A 15,314-nucleotide genomic window follows, 5' to 3' on the forward strand; every position below is an offset into this window, starting at 1 on the left:
GGTTTTTGCCCATCAGCACTTACTAAAGTACAATTAAAGAAAGTTAGTCTCAAAGTCAATTCAGAAGAACTTCAAACTCCACTCACAAGCCAGTTTACACTTTTGTGAAGCTGCTAGGAAAGGAATGAAAAATAAAGCAGAGAATATCATAATGCCTCTGTATCGCTCCATGCTGCAACTACGCCCTAAGTATCGCATGCAGTTCTGGTCACTGGATCTCAAAAAAGAAATAGCAGAATTAGAAAAGGTACAGAGAAGGGTGACCAAAATGATAAAGGGGATGGAACAATTTGCCTATGAGGAAAGTCTAAAGAGGTTAAGCCTTTTCAGCTTGGAGAAGAGACAGCTGGGGGGGGGGGGATACGATAGAGGTCTTTAAAATAATGAGTGGAAAGGAATAGGTAAACATGAATCAGTTCTTTGCTTGTAGTATGCTAATGGCCTTTTGCAGTCCATGGTACGCAAGAGTCTCTCCTGCTCTTATTTGTGCAGTTTTGGGATGAAGATTGGGATTGGGATAGCTTGGTTGATGTGGAAAGCTGATACAAACTTCAGTAGGTATTTGAGGTGTGTTTTGACTACCACTTTGTTGTGGAAGAATTGTAAATATGGTGGAGAATGAACCAGAGCTTGGAATTCGCTTATACGCCCTGCTGAGGTGATGGTGATGATGACCACAATTTTCAATGTTAGAAATTTTAGAGGCATTGACTGCAGTGGCTCAAAAGGCTGTTTCCTGACCGTCATCAAGGCAACATTCAGATCCCATGGAATGGATGGTTTCCGTAATGGAAGATGTAGGTGAAAGTCCTCTCATAAAACAAGATATTAGGGGATGCAACGAAATGGAGGAACCAGCTATAGCACTTAGATGAACTCTTATAGAAGATGTTGCCAAACCAGATTTGGAGAGGTGAAGCAGGTAGTTAAGTAACTCTTTGGGTGAAGAAGAGAAAGGACTGATGTTGTTCTGTGCACACTAGTCTGCGTAATGTTTCCATTTAAACGCACAATTCAGTTGAGTTGATGGTTTCCTTGTGTTACACCCATCGGTCGCAGAAGGCTGTGACTGCTATTGCTCACCTCATGTCTCTCTGCACTAACTTCAATGGGTAGTCTCGCGGCCTCCGCCAGCTATCGCCGGCCTGCCTGCCCCTGTTCTCGGGCCTCCCTGGATGGCGTGGATGCTGCCGACCGCCATCTTGTCCTTGGAGTTCCTTAGGTGCGTCTTGGAAATCAGAGTTTGTGATGTGAATTCATCAAGAGGTCTGAGTAGATCCTCCTGCTCCCCCATGAGGAGGAGGAAGCTGAGCTTACGGAGAAGGGCTCTGAAGGTGAAGAACAAGGTGGGTGAGACAAGATGTCCAAAATCGGATCTACCTCCTCTGGGCAATCTAGTGACTGGGAAATATTCTCCCTTCTTTTCTTTTGACTTGGAGTTTGTTGGCCCAATTGTGTGAAGGATCTTCTGGTCAGGGGAGATAGCCCGGTGTTGATCCCTCTGTGGGGACAACATTAGCATCGTGGGAGTCGCCCACTGAGTCAGGGCATCCGTAGCTTGAGCGGTTCAAACAGCTGATGTTTGACCCATGTGATGCAGGAGTGATAGACAAGGTGCTGTCCTTGGAAGTAACAACAGTGATCACTTAGTTGAAGGCAGCCTGGACGGAGATGCTGGGTGAAGAAGGGCCCCAGGAGCAGCAGACCAGCAGGGAACTCAAGCCTGTTCAGTGGAAAAAGGTGCACCCTGGGAGTAGAGAGATGGGAGGGAGCCCAAGCCCCATTTGCCAAATGTATGAGCAGGTAAGGGGATGAGGTGGGGTGGACTGGGGGATGGGGAAATAGAATGGAGTGGGGAAGGGATGGCCTTTGTTTCAGACTGCTGATGGAAGGGAGACTTTGAGATCTAGAGGGAGAACAAGACCTGGGTATTTGGGGGTGGATATACCAGAGAATGGGGGGGGGGGGGGGGAGAGTGGGTACTCAGAGAGATAGTGGGCATAGCAGAAACTTGAACATGGTGCGAGCTTGGATTCCGATGCTTACTGGGAAATTGGGGGAGCAGGGATAGTGGGAACTTGGAAATTAAGTGGATAAGAGTGGATGTATTAAATGGGCTGGAAATATGTAATGGTGTGAGATGGGGGTCAGAGTTAAGGGGCTGAATGCTGAAGAAGGGTTGGAAGGAGGTATAAATGCAGTGAGGCAGTGGAAAAGGATGCAGGAACTATGATGAGAATGGAAATGGGGATGAGGAGATGGTGAAAGTGAGATACTCAGAGGAAGGGTGGGGCAGATTGAAGAAAAGGGCTGGAGGCAAAGGAAAGCATGAAAAATAGGCAGACAGTGCTGATGAGAGGATTAGAAGCAGATGAAAGTAGCTGAGGACTCTTGAGGAGGTGAGGAAAAAAGATGTAAATAGGGGACAAGGGTGTGGGGTAATAAGAGACAGGGGAAGGAGAAAGAAAGCCAGGAGATGTAGTGAAAGTAGGTGATGGAGGGGTGAAATCTTGATATGAGTGATTAAAGGAAGAAAAAAGAAATTAAGAGATAAACGTGAATGATCAATCTTGGAGCTAAATGTAGAGGAGAAAGTGAAGACAAAAGAGAGAAGAAATGGAAAGGAGACCCTGGACAAAGACATTGAAAAAAGATGGACTGGGATCAACAAAATTAGAAAGACATGTCCAGACAACAAAAGTAAAAGAAAACATTTTAATTTCTTGAATGGACTATACCTATTCTGGAAATATGCATTTCTTGTCCTTTCTTCTTGGGCAGCAGTGGAGGAAATGCATTTCTGTTTTAGTTCTCCAATGTTGCATTGCATGTGAGTCTGACATTTTGGGATATCTATTTCAATTTTATCTGCGCATTTCTAATTTCTGGTAACTTATTCTGTGCTTGGTGAGGGTCTGTGTGGTTAAGGTGAAGTATAGTGCCCATATGTAGTTTTGGTTTAGGGTTTGATAGCAATTTGCTTTCTTCTGTTTTTCCAGTAGGGGGCATACTGGTGTTTTAGGGTGCATTGCAATATTTTCAGTGCCATCTTTTCACAGGCATGGTTATTGCTATTTGAGTTCTGGGTATGTTAGTGCTGTTTGGGGATGACAGATTACAGATCACTTAATGCACAATAAAGCTCTGGAATTTGTTGCCAGAGGAGGTGGTTAGTGCAGTTAGTGTTGCTGGGTTCAAAAAAGTTTGGATAAGTTCTTGGAGGAGAAGTCCATTAATGGCTATTAATCAATTTTACTTAGGGAATAGCCACTGCTATTAATTGCATCAGTAGCATGGGCTCTTCTTAGCGTTTGGGTAATTGCCAGGGTCGTGGGGCCTGGTTTGGTCTCTGTTGGAAACAGGATGCTGGGCTTGATGGACCCTTGGTCTGACCCAGCATGGCAGCTTCTTCTGTTCTTATAGGTGCTGAGTGTTTTCTGCGGGGCTTTGTGTTGCTTTGCTGACAGCTTGGTAGGGGAGGGAGTTTGTGTCTCTGTTAATGGGATGATGCCAACATTTGAATATTCTTTTTTGTATGGTAAAGAGTAAGGGGTAACATCCTAGTTCAGCCCTCAGGCTGCAACCTTTATGGGGTGTTTCTATGGGCACTGAATATTTGCAGAGCTTGAGGTTTGGGGTGTGTATAGCAGTTCTATTCCATTCTGTATAGTCAGGGGCTAATGGTAGAGCCTAGAGTTCACTCTTCTATGAGGCTTGATTGAAAGATTCTAGTGAAACAGTGCTCGTCACCTGCCCCCCATTTACCATGTGACTAAGGGGGGAGGGCGGTGTGACACGAACAGGCATTGGGGAATGGGGGAAGGGCATGCTCAGCCACATTTTTACTCAGCATCGCCCAATACTGGGCATTGTCACAAGGGAAAGCTGGCAGCCGTCCCTGGCAGCCGTCCCTGTCGCCCTTCTGGTCCCACCGTCTGCCTGCCGTTCACCCGCATGGCGCTTTCAGGAGCTGTCCGTCTTCTGCTCTGGGCGTGGTTTAAAACTTATCTGCGACTAAAGCAGGGTAAAATACACCGGGGGGGGGCGGGGAAGGATGGACGGACGGACGGACGGGTTTCCAGCGGGAGCTGCAGCACCCGGAGCCAGGCGGATTGCACCTGGAAGCCTTGCCGCCCCCCCCCCCCCCCCCGGCGTGAGCAGCATCTCTGCGCCGCCGCCGCCACTTCCGGGCTGCTGTTTCCATGGAGACGGCTGCGGGCGGTACCATCTGGGTGGCCACGCAGCGGGGGTGGGAAAGATTGCCTAAGAACCTGTGCTTATGGCACAATGCGCGCGCTTTCGCCAGTGCGGAAATAAACTTCTGTTCCTGGGGAAAAAAAAAAAAAAAAAAAAAGTGATGTCAGAGGGAGGTGACTCCCTCCCTCCCCCCCTCACTTTGAGGAGGCGGCGGCGGCGGCTGTTGGATGGTAGGCGCGGCTCGGCGCGCGGGCTTTCTCTGGCTGGGCTTCTTCTTTTTTTTTTCCCCTTCCGCGAGTTGTGTCTGACTACGGTGCCCGAGGCGGCTCTTCCCTCCGCGGGGTAAGTGCGATGCCGCGTCACCAGCTATGGAGCCGGGGGGGGGCGGCGCGGCGCGCGAGCTGCCGAGCGGGGATGCGCCTGCGGGACGGCGGCACGGAGCCGGGCAAAGCGGAACCGCGGGTCCGCCGGGCTCGGAGCTCGCGAGCTGCCACCCCCAGCGCCGCGGCTCCCCTGGCTGCTCGGCGAACGTGCAGAGTCCGACCTGGGGTGGGTGGGGGGCGGCTAGGAAAGCTCGGCTCGGCTGAGCAGTTTGCATGCGAGAAATGCTAAAACCTTTCCATTTTCCTCAGAGGGGAACGAGGATTCCTTGCAGCTGCACCATGAATGAACATCAAGTCCTTAACCCTGGGAGCACTTTTTGTACTTGAGTTATCCTTAAAGCAAAATGCGCTTTTTATGTAAGCCATTTGCGCGTGTAATGCATGGGTTGTGGGCTTTCTGCAGCAAGAAATGGCAAACCTGAGAAGCAGTGTGTCTGGAAGAGGTGGAAATATAGTTGATACGTTGCATGTTTCTGGCTGGGCTGTTTATTTCTGCCCTCAACAAATAGCTGCATGCGTTTGGACAGCAGTTTGATTATTCCATTGCAGCCTGCTGGAGACATTCGCCTTGCGGTGCTTTTTGAAGATACAGTAGCAGAATGGCTGCCCTGCAGAAATCTAGAAAGATTTGCATGAGAGTAATATACAGAGCTGTAGCACAAGGAAAAGAGGTAGAATCTAACATGATGATCCAATATTAAGGATGACACCTAAAGGGGAGGTGCTGCTTGTAGATGACTTCAGTCAGCCAGATGTGAATTGGAGTCCATCAGCAGTAGCATCAGCTAGGAGTGGACAACTGGATGCCCTAGGAGGTCAACACTGTGCTTTTAGCATTTCTCCTACCTTCTTAAAGAGCCAAGACTAGCATTCAGATAATACAACAACCCCCCCCCCCAAACAAAACATGATGAGGAAGACTGAATTATCAGGAGAATGGGGAAAACAGAGTAGGAAATTCCCTAGCATGGGTCTTGGTGTGGATTTTTCTGTGTTAACATAACTCCTATATGCAATAGGGTTTTAGTGTGGGGAAAAAACCTGCACGAGGGTTAGTGCATCCCCTTGCAGATTGTAGGGTAATACTATTACTTTGCAGTACAGACAGGCATGCTAGGAGAGAGACTACATAGTTTGCCTTTTTTTCCTGTGGGAAATTTAACTCAAGAAAATAGCCAGGCTGAGTAGGAAAACCCCCTCCTACCGTAAGTTAAAAAAATAAAGTTGTGGTGTGGAGCACCCAAATTGTCAACCATTTTCTCTTTCATTGCAAGGAACCCCAGCTGGAAGAGAATTCCTCCTTATATTGGACTGCTGTCAATGCTGGAACAGCTCTTGGCTGTACCAGCATATTAATATTAGTTGATTCATTTTTCACTGTCACAGCTGTCGGTGAAAGGACCAATCTCTGTTCAGAATTTGAATTGGGATCGAACCTTTCACTGACATCTGTGAAGGGACCAATCGGTAGCCAGTGAAAAAAGAATCAATTAGCTATGCAGGCATTGACAGTAGCTCAGAATGAGGAGGTAATATCTCCTCCAGCTGGGATTCCTTGCAATGGGGAAGGAGTTGGGAAATTCAGATGCCCCATGCCACAAGTTTATTTTTTTTTAACTTGGGGTGAGAGAGAAAGGGTTTACCCGCTGAGGGTGGGGAGTAGGTGGGCTTCACGCAGTCTTGTTTCCTCTGCCAGATCCTCACCTGTTAGCATGGATTTAAATCTTACTGCATTCTGTGGGACCATGTGCTTTTACCACAGGAATAAAATAAAACCTGTGCTAAAAATTAGCAAGGCTTGGATACATAAGGGACAGATTATAAAACCAAAGGGGGGGGAATAGTTAAAAGGAGAATGTGGGGGTTAGTGAGGCAAGGGACCAGCAGAAGGTAGCAACTTAAACAAGTTCTTTTGCTCAGTATAATTAGAAGGGAAGGTAATGTGCCTAAGAGAGGCTATAGAGGCCTTAATTAATTAATTAATTTATTTAAAAACTTTTCTGTACCGTCATTCAGTGATATACCATCACAACGGTTTACAAATAGGCACATGAAAAAATTCAAAATAGATTGTAATTTAACTAGTAGGTGCCGAAATTGTTCAGTTACATGATTACAATAGACATTACATATAGCACATAGTATCTGAATTACCTTTATGGACTATCCATACATGCAATATACTGTAATTCTTTAACTTAATACTTAAGTATGATAAAAATAAAAAGAACGCATATATGTTCTCTGGTGACTTTTTTGCCTGTGTGTATATAAGTCCTTTTCTTGTCTCTTAGTACTACCTATTCCCCATTCTCACTTTGAAAAGCTTTTTTGAAAAGCCACGTTTTTAAGCTTTTTTTTTTGAAAAGTTTTAGATCTCTCATTAATCTTATTTCGGGTGGCATTGAGTTCCATAATATTGGGCCGGCTAATGATTATGAAATCTTCAACCCCATTTACTGAAGAGGAAGGTACTTGAAGTTCTTGGTACAAATGAGAGTAGTTAAGGCAGTGCAACTTCATGGAATATACCCCGGAGTACTGCAAAAGCTCCAGGAAATGCTGACCTACAGCTCTTTTTGGTTTGTCTTTGGAGATGGGGAGAGGTGCAGAGGGTACTGGAAGAGATCGGTTGTATTCCTACTTCATAAACGTGGAGACAAGGAAAATAACTACAGATCTGCCAGCCTAACTTCAGTAGTTTGTTTGTTTGTTTATTAGTTTTTCTGTATCGATATTTGAGGGTACATCCTATCGGTTTACATTAAAACTGAAGAGAAATAAAATAAAACAGGGAGGGGGAGAGGGAGCAGCGAGGAAAAATAAGCTCTGTGAAAGAGGGGTGAAGAAAAATGAACAGAACATTGTGGTGAACGAGCGAACGTCCATGAGCTGGCAATAAGCACTATATACAATCTTGCAAAAGGTAATAAGCACTATATACAAATCAGCACTGTGTACAATCTTGCAAATAAAATGCAATAATAACATGGCGAGGGGGTCTGGGGGGAGGGGGAAGAGGGGTTGAAGAGGGAAGACGTACTAATTGCCATGTTTAAAGTAATTACAGAACAGAGGCATGTCTAGGGAGCTAGGGGAGGGCAAGGTGGGCTAGGAGAAAAGCGATATATGCAATCTTGCGAATTATACCAGATTGTACAAAAAATACAATGTAACACGTGGCCGGGAATTGACAGTCAGGGAGGGGAGGGAGGACAAAAAGAGGAAGGAAAGGGGAGGGGGGAGTAAATAATAGGGCGAGGAGGGGCTAGGGTATGCTTGTTTAAAGAGCCACGTCTTTAGCCCTTTTTTGAATTTTTGGGTGCAGGCTTCCAGTCGGAGCTCGAGGGGCATAGTATTCCAGAGGGTGGGGCCTGCAATGGAGATGGCTCGCTCCCTGGTAGAGGTGAGGTGTGCAATTTTAAGGGTGGGGGTATAGAGGGTTCCTTTGTGAGCTGTTCTGGTTGGAGGGGCGGAAGCGGGGAGCATCATCAAGCCAGGAGAGATTGTGGTTGTGAAGGGATTTGTGAATGATCGTAAGGGTTTTATGTATAATGCGGGCTGAGATGGGGAGCCAATGCAGTTCCTTAAGAATGGGGGGTGATGTGGTCAGCTTTACGGGTATTCGGATTCTGGCCATTGCGTTCTGCAACATTTGGAGGGGTTTGATTGTAGAGTAGGGGAGGCCTAGGAGTAAGGAATTGCAGTAATCCATTTTTGTAAATAGTGTCGCCTGTAAGACTGTACGGAAGTCTTGTAGTGGGCAAAGCTTTGGAAATAGTACTAAATAAAAGGATAATGTAGTTTTTCTGTCGATAAACAGGCTGCATTAGCCATGATCTGTGGGTGATGTCATCCGGTGGTACTGAATGGATGCCTCTGTCCAAACTAGTAGAGTTTTGGCTGTACTGAGCATGTGTGGGAATTCATGTGCAGGCGCTGCCTCAGTGCCTCCTCAGTCTTTTTTTGTCTGGGCTGAAGCACAGATGGTCTCACTTTCTCTTCTCAGCATTTTTTTCTTATCTCTTCAGTTCAAATTTTTCCATCCAGTTGTCTCACTGCCTTGGCAGCCAAACCAACAACACTTTTCAGTAGTATATATAAAAAAAAAAAATAAAATAAGGAATATCTCTCTAATGGAGTTCAAGAAATGTTGACAAAGAAAGACAATGTTGAGTAGGTTTAAGGCCTGTGAATGTGGCCGATTCATGTTGAGCAGATACCCATGATTGCTGTTATCAATTCCTAGGCCTTACTCATGACCAACCCAATGTGGCAGAATGTCCCCTTGGGCTCAGTGGACCAGGGAAGCCAAAGCCAAAATAGATGAGCTCCGTCAGGCCCAGGACACCTTTTCATAGCTTTACACTGACCTCTCCAGGAAGTGAGACAGGCCCCTTAAAACACCGTCCTTGCTTTGACCTGAGCTGGACACCCAGCCTGCATCAGTCCATAAGCAAAAACAGATGATATAGCTGCATGATGCACTGAAAAAGGCAAAACGTGTTGGCGTCAAAAGAAATAGTGGAAGCTTCTTCGAAGAAAGCAACGCACCTGAAGCAATTCTCGAAGCTAACTGGACTGAAACACTTTAAAGGAAACAAACCGAAGCACGGTGACTTGGGGTGTATGTTATCTGATGCTTTGAGCTGACCAAAGCAAGGTGCCATATGACTTGCCTGTCTCCCAGTGATCCTAGTCTTCTTCCTGTTGGCCAGGTGTGGGAAGTCTGCCAGTAGGTCATCATTTGGGCCACTTCTAAGCATCTGGTGCTTAGCTTCTTTTCTCTCATATGCACATGCTCTCAAACACATGCAAGCTTCCTCTCATTCACACACCCACACACAGATATGCTCCCTCTCTCTCATACATACACACTCTCTCACACACAAAATCCCTCTTTCTCATACTCGCAGGCTCTCACATAAACACTCCTTTTCTCTCATACGCATAGGCTCTTATGTACACATGCTGACACAAATGCCCCTCTCCCTCATATGCACAGGTTCTCGCACACATGGACGCTCCCTCTCTCTTACACGCAAGCTCTCATGCACATGCTCCCTCTCCCTCATACAAACATGCTCTTACACACATTCACGCATGTTCCCCCTCTCTCAAACACACATTCAACACGCCCTCTCACCTCTTCCTCTAATGAAATCTGAGGGGGGGGGGGTGCAGCTTTCTCCGCCACTCAGGCCACTGCACGGCCTCTTCCAGATTTTGACCTCCGGCGGGATGAGGAGCACCATACGGCCTGCAGCCTGTACTTGATTTTGGCTGCTGGTAAGTTGATGGTGCGATAACAACCCGATGGACCTGTCCTTTTCTTTGGCGCTGGTGAGTTGGGGACACCAGCAGCCCGACGGATCAGTTCTTTGCCGCCGTGAACGGATGCCTCTGCTGCACCTTAAGCACGCAGTCTGACAGCACTTTTCTGTCTTCCTTCCACGTGGGGCCCAGCCACGGGTGATTTCATCCGGGCCTGCTTCCGCACAAGGGGCCCAGAGTTTTGAGGAGCGTTCCCGGGAGCTGAAAAAAAATACAAAACAGGACTCCGGGGCCCTTACAGCCTAGCATCGGGGGGCCCATGGCATCCTCTGACCCTCCCCTTACTGTGCTACTGCAAGAAGACTTTTTTTTTTTTTTTTTAAGAATCTGACAGCCACAAGGAAAATCAATTGGAAAAAGCATAAATATAGTGGGAAATAGAATTTCTTCGGCAATCACCTGTAGACACAGGAATGGTTAGAGAGAATGGAACTTAAAGATTAGAGATTGATAATTGCAGCCCAGTGGAATGTCAGAAGGCCCGTGTACAGAAAGATAAATAAGGTGGCAGGGCTCATCTGCTGTAAACTGGAAACACTATAACATTGCCTTACCTGAAAAACGTGATAGAACTGTGGAGAATGAAGTTGTGATCACAGGGACATTCCTATTTCAACTGATTAAAAAGCTTGACACACAAAAAAAAATCAGACATTATAGTAAAGGGGAAAACCGCAAGAACCCCATTGCTAACAGAAGTGTCAATACCAAGTGATTACTCTGCACAACTTATGGAGAGAGAAGATCCTCTACTAAGAGTAGTAAGAGATGCAATTGGAGACTAAGAAAATGTGGCAGAAAGGTACAGAAATTGTCCCAGGTGTATTGGATACCGCTAACCTGATCAGAAATCTTCCCAAGGTCCCTTGCTATGCTTCCTCTACATACTATAAATTCCAGAAGGAAGCTTTTTTTTTTGGCAAGGTGCAAGTATTGAAGCAAGCTCCAGCGGTACGTTTAAGAGAGAGGAGATTGTGCTGTGGCTTACGAGTGCGTTGCCTGTCATGGCATGTGCAAAGCAAACCCATGTGGAGAGACTCCTCTCACAGGTGGTGGAAACCAGTCTGGGGACAACATTTAAGTACACAAGATAGATATAGAGGGCATTGATAATGCCAAGTGGGGGGGACCCTAGGTGTTGCAATAATTTATGGAAATCTATATGCTTAAATCACATGGAAAGGTTGAGGGCCACAAAGCAATGAGGACAACGCTGACTTGCACTGAAGAGTGATCCATCAAGCTTCCAAGAAGAGGCAACGTCAACTAACATTAAATAGCAGCAAGGTTTTGGTACGTCCTTGGATATAATTTGGGGAAGGTGAAAAGTTTCCTAATGTGGTTTGCATGCTGACTTGGCTACATTCCCCGACTAAAGACAGCTGTTATGGCTGTGTGGGCTGGTTAAAGGTAGACTGGACGACGGGACAGTGGGCTGTGGGTGAGGCAGGCTGCCTCGTGTGCCTTTGAGGCAGGCCTGTGCCGTTCAGGCCGCAGGCCGCTGATGGCCTCTGCAGGCAGGAAGGCTGCCCAGAGCGTCAGGGTCGTTAACACCAAAAGAGGTGGCGTGATATAGTGACAGCTGGGGGGGGGGGGGGGGTACCCTTAGCTTAGAGCAGGGTCTCTCTCAACCCTCCGGTTCATTGGCGGTGCTCCTGCTGGTCCATGGAGATGGCGGTGGAGAAACGGCGCTTCGTTCCTTCCCGGTGGGCCAGCGGCATAGGAGCCAGGTGGAAATGCAGCCGTGTGTGTGTGGGGGCTGAAAGAGCAGGAGGAGCAATGGTGGCCTGGGATGAGATCAGCAGTAAGAACGATTGGGGGGGGGGGGAGGGGAGAGGCTGGAGGCGATGGTGGGTGATTGCGGTGGGTAGCTGGATGGGGCACCTGGCTGGTGGGGGAGGGTTTGCTCTACGGCTGGGTGCCTGGCTTGGTGGGTGGTGACTGTGATTTTGTGATCTTAAACAGCAGGGTAGGATTGAGGTGGGAGAAGAGATTGGAACCAACAGTAGTGGGGAGAGAGTAGCAGCCCGACAACACCACTGCCGCCAACCAAGCGAGGCGCATGGGGGAGAGAGGTTATAACCTTCAGGACGAATTGACAGGGGCCCTGAAGAAACACAACAGAGAGGTCACGTTACTGCATGCTTACATTTTAAGGAGAAAACGATGCTACTTAAAAAAAAGAATTGGGATTTCTTCTGGACTGTGCATTATGCAAGAGCAGAGAGCTGGCACGGCTGATTACAGCATTAAAGGAAGACGATATCTGCTATTGTTGGGGGGGGAGGGTACCTGTTCTGCATCGTATCTGCGGGGAGTGGTAAAACAATCTGTGCAGCAAATATTTGAAGAGGCCTTGGCAGGGCTGAAGTCCCCTGCTCAGGTGATCGCAAAGCAAGGGAGAAGGCTCCATGCAGAAGAGGAAAGACCGCAGGAAAGCGGAGAAGCTTGCAGGCAGGAAACCTGAAGGAGAGGGGGGTGGGCGGACCCTGCAAAATAGTTTTTTTTGGACTTTGATCTGAAAGCAATTTAGGACAGGTATATTGCATTTATATCGGTGCAGCTGTGCATATGAAAGCGTATGGGGGCGAGGTCAACCTTGCCCATCTCTTAAATTATTTGTAAAGAAACATGTGAATTAATGTAAGCCAATTGATTTTAAGATTTCAAAAGGCAGTTGACAAAATGCCACGTGCAAGACTGCTGGAGAAATTCAAAAGCCATGGGATAGGAGGCACTAGCCTATTGTTAAAAGACAGGAACCTAATACAATGTACATGAGGGCAGAAAAAGATTATATGGCCCATCTGGTCTGCTCATCCGCCCAATGAATTTAGCTTTATAATTCCCATCGCTTCCTGAGAGATCCCCTCAGTTTATCCCATGCTTTCTTGTTGAATTCAGATACTGCTTTTGTCTCCATCACCTCCGCTGGGAGGCTGTTCCATGTATCCGCCACCCTCTTTGTAAATAAATAGTTTCTAAGATTACTCCAGAGTCTGTGCCCTTTTGCCCTCATCCCATGACCCCTTGTTCTAGAGCCTCCTTTCCACTGAAACCTTTGAGCTATGTAAATGTTTCTATCATGTCTCCACTATCTCGCCTTTCCTCCAGAGAGGATTAAGTGGTCGGCTTTCCAAATGGAGAGACATCGGTACCGTAATGCCCCAGGGGATGTGTACAGGGACCTGTGTCGTTTAACATATTCATAAATAATCTGGAAAAGGGAGCAACAAGTGAGGTGATCAGTTATGCAGATGGCACAAAAGTATTCAAAGTTGTTAACGCCCATCGTGCAGTGATTCCTGGAGGATCCCCAGGCAGTCGGGTTTTCAGGATATCCACAGTGAATTAGGTATGAGAAACAATTGCATACACAGCCTCCATAGCATGCAAATTCTATCTTGTGCATACTCATTGTGAGTATCCTGAAAACCCGACTGCCTGGGGACGGGTTTGGAAATCTGTGCCATAGTGGATTGTGAGGAATTACAGAAGGTCCCTGTGAGACTAGGAGACAGGATGTCTAAATGCATTAGGGAAAAATAATCCCAAATACAGATAGAAAATGCTAGGTTCCCTCACGAGGATTCGCCCAGGAAAAGAACGTCTGAGACATCGTGGGACGATACATTGAAATCCTCAGCATCATGTGCAGCGGTGATCAAATAAAATGTTAGGAATTATTTGGCGAGGAATAGATAAAACATAGAATATACCACAGTGCCTCTGTATTGTGATGTTCATGGTGTGAGCGCACCTTGAGCACTGTGTGCAGTTCTGGTCCCTCCATCCTTGAAAAGGACATGGTAAAGCTAGAGATGGTACAGAGGAAGGTGACAAAAATGATACAAGGGAACGGCAAGGCTCCTTTTATGAACAGATAGCGGCTCGAAGCTAATAAAATCAACGAGTGAGATGGAACAGGTAAATAGGGGATGGCTCTTTACCCTGTCAAATTAATACTAAAACAAGGGGACGCGCCATGAAACAAGCAACCTCTTAAAATCCTGGTAGGTTTTTGTTCAGTCGGAGCACAAGCAAGCTGTGGAATCTGTTGCCAGAATATGTGGTCAAGGTGACTAGTATAACGGGATTTTAAAGAAGTTTGGAGAAGTTATTAGCCAAGTAGACTTGTGGGAAGCCATCACCTCTCACTGGGGGTGAGCAGCAAGAAATAGATCTATATTTTGTTGATCTGCCAGGTACTTGTGACATGAACTGGCAATAGGATGCTGGACCCTGGGGACTTCATATCTTTATGTTTATGAGTTAAATGCAGGTTTGAGGTGGAGGAATCGGGGGAATCCTCTGAAGGTGTTGTGTGAGGCGAGAGAGAGGGAAATGCACTTTTTTTGATCCTCTTAGCTAGGGTACAATTTGGATTGTCTGTGCTCCTTTCAGTGTATACGCTGTGTACTTCGAGTCAATTCAGATTGCAATTATGGCGTTTCTGAACTCCCACTGCTGTCGCACACATACTATTTTGTGTTGCCCTTTGGAGCTGCTCTGATTGAAAGAATTGTAGCGTTCGTGTGCCTAAGAGCCTGTTTATGAACTTCTATGGAATAAGCATACCTACAAGACAGTGCAAAACCTGCTACTAATGTCTCGGATATCATCTTGAATGAGGCTTGAGAGATTGAAAAGTGCAGCTTAAATGTGACCTGAGGCAGCCCTTCACTGGGCGAAACTCAGGCCTAGAGTCGGGCACCCACGGATTATTATTTCCTAATAAATATTTTTTGAGGACCTTCGGCTGTTCCTTGTTTTTCATTCCTCGCGGCTTTGTTAGACCGACTTCCTTCTTGTTTTTTGGGTCCCTCCTTTCAGTGGGGGACTGATGTAAAAAAAACCCACGCTAAATTTGTAGCTAGATTTTAATGTGGGTTTATTTAACGCCCATGTCAAATCCTTGGGTCCTCACGGGATGTAGGAAGCTGATGATATGGAAATAGACTAGGATTTAAAAAAAAAAAAAAAAAAAAAAAAAAGCACACTAAATTGAAAGAATTCAGTTTTTTTGCTCCTGGTCTTTTGACATGCTGATCCATGCAAAAACCCCAAAAAACCCAAAAACATGTTACTCGCCTCCTTGAGCGGCCCATGACCACTAACCACAGTAGCATAGCCAATCCATCAACTCTCCTGCCCAATGCAGAAATCCTCCCCTTTCAGGTACCTTGAAGCAAGGGGGTCCTTGCTTTGCTGAAACTCTTCCACCTCACCTGGGAACCCCAGCTGGAGAAGACTTGAGTGGTTATCTCACTGAATGTCCAGGACAAGTCCTTCTGCTAACTCTTACCGAATATTGGCTTCTTACGGTCCCAGCTGATAAGCAATACCTTCCTCCTCCATTTATCCACGTTGTCCTGAATCAAAATCTTCCATTGATCTATG

The 15,314-nt window shown here is 46.6% G+C and overlaps 1 protein-coding gene across 1 annotated transcript in view; it reads left to right on the forward strand.

Annotated features, from left to right (window-relative positions):
- The first annotated feature begins 4,396 nt into the window (after positions 1 to 4,396).
- The window catches only part of LIMS1 (LIM zinc finger domain containing 1), a 214,515-nt gene continuing 203,597 nt past the window's right edge, over positions 4,397 to 15,314 (forward strand). The window contains exon 1 of the mRNA XM_029604587.1: positions 4,397 to 4,539. The gene's annotated coding sequence lies outside the window, so the exon portion shown is untranslated. The remainder of the gene's footprint in view (positions 4,540 to 15,314) is intronic.

This window comes from Rhinatrema bivittatum, chromosome 5 (genome assembly GCF_901001135.1).
Source record: "Rhinatrema bivittatum chromosome 5, aRhiBiv1.1, whole genome shotgun sequence".
Taxonomy (NCBI): Eukaryota; Metazoa; Chordata; class Amphibia; order Gymnophiona; family Rhinatrematidae; genus Rhinatrema; species Rhinatrema bivittatum.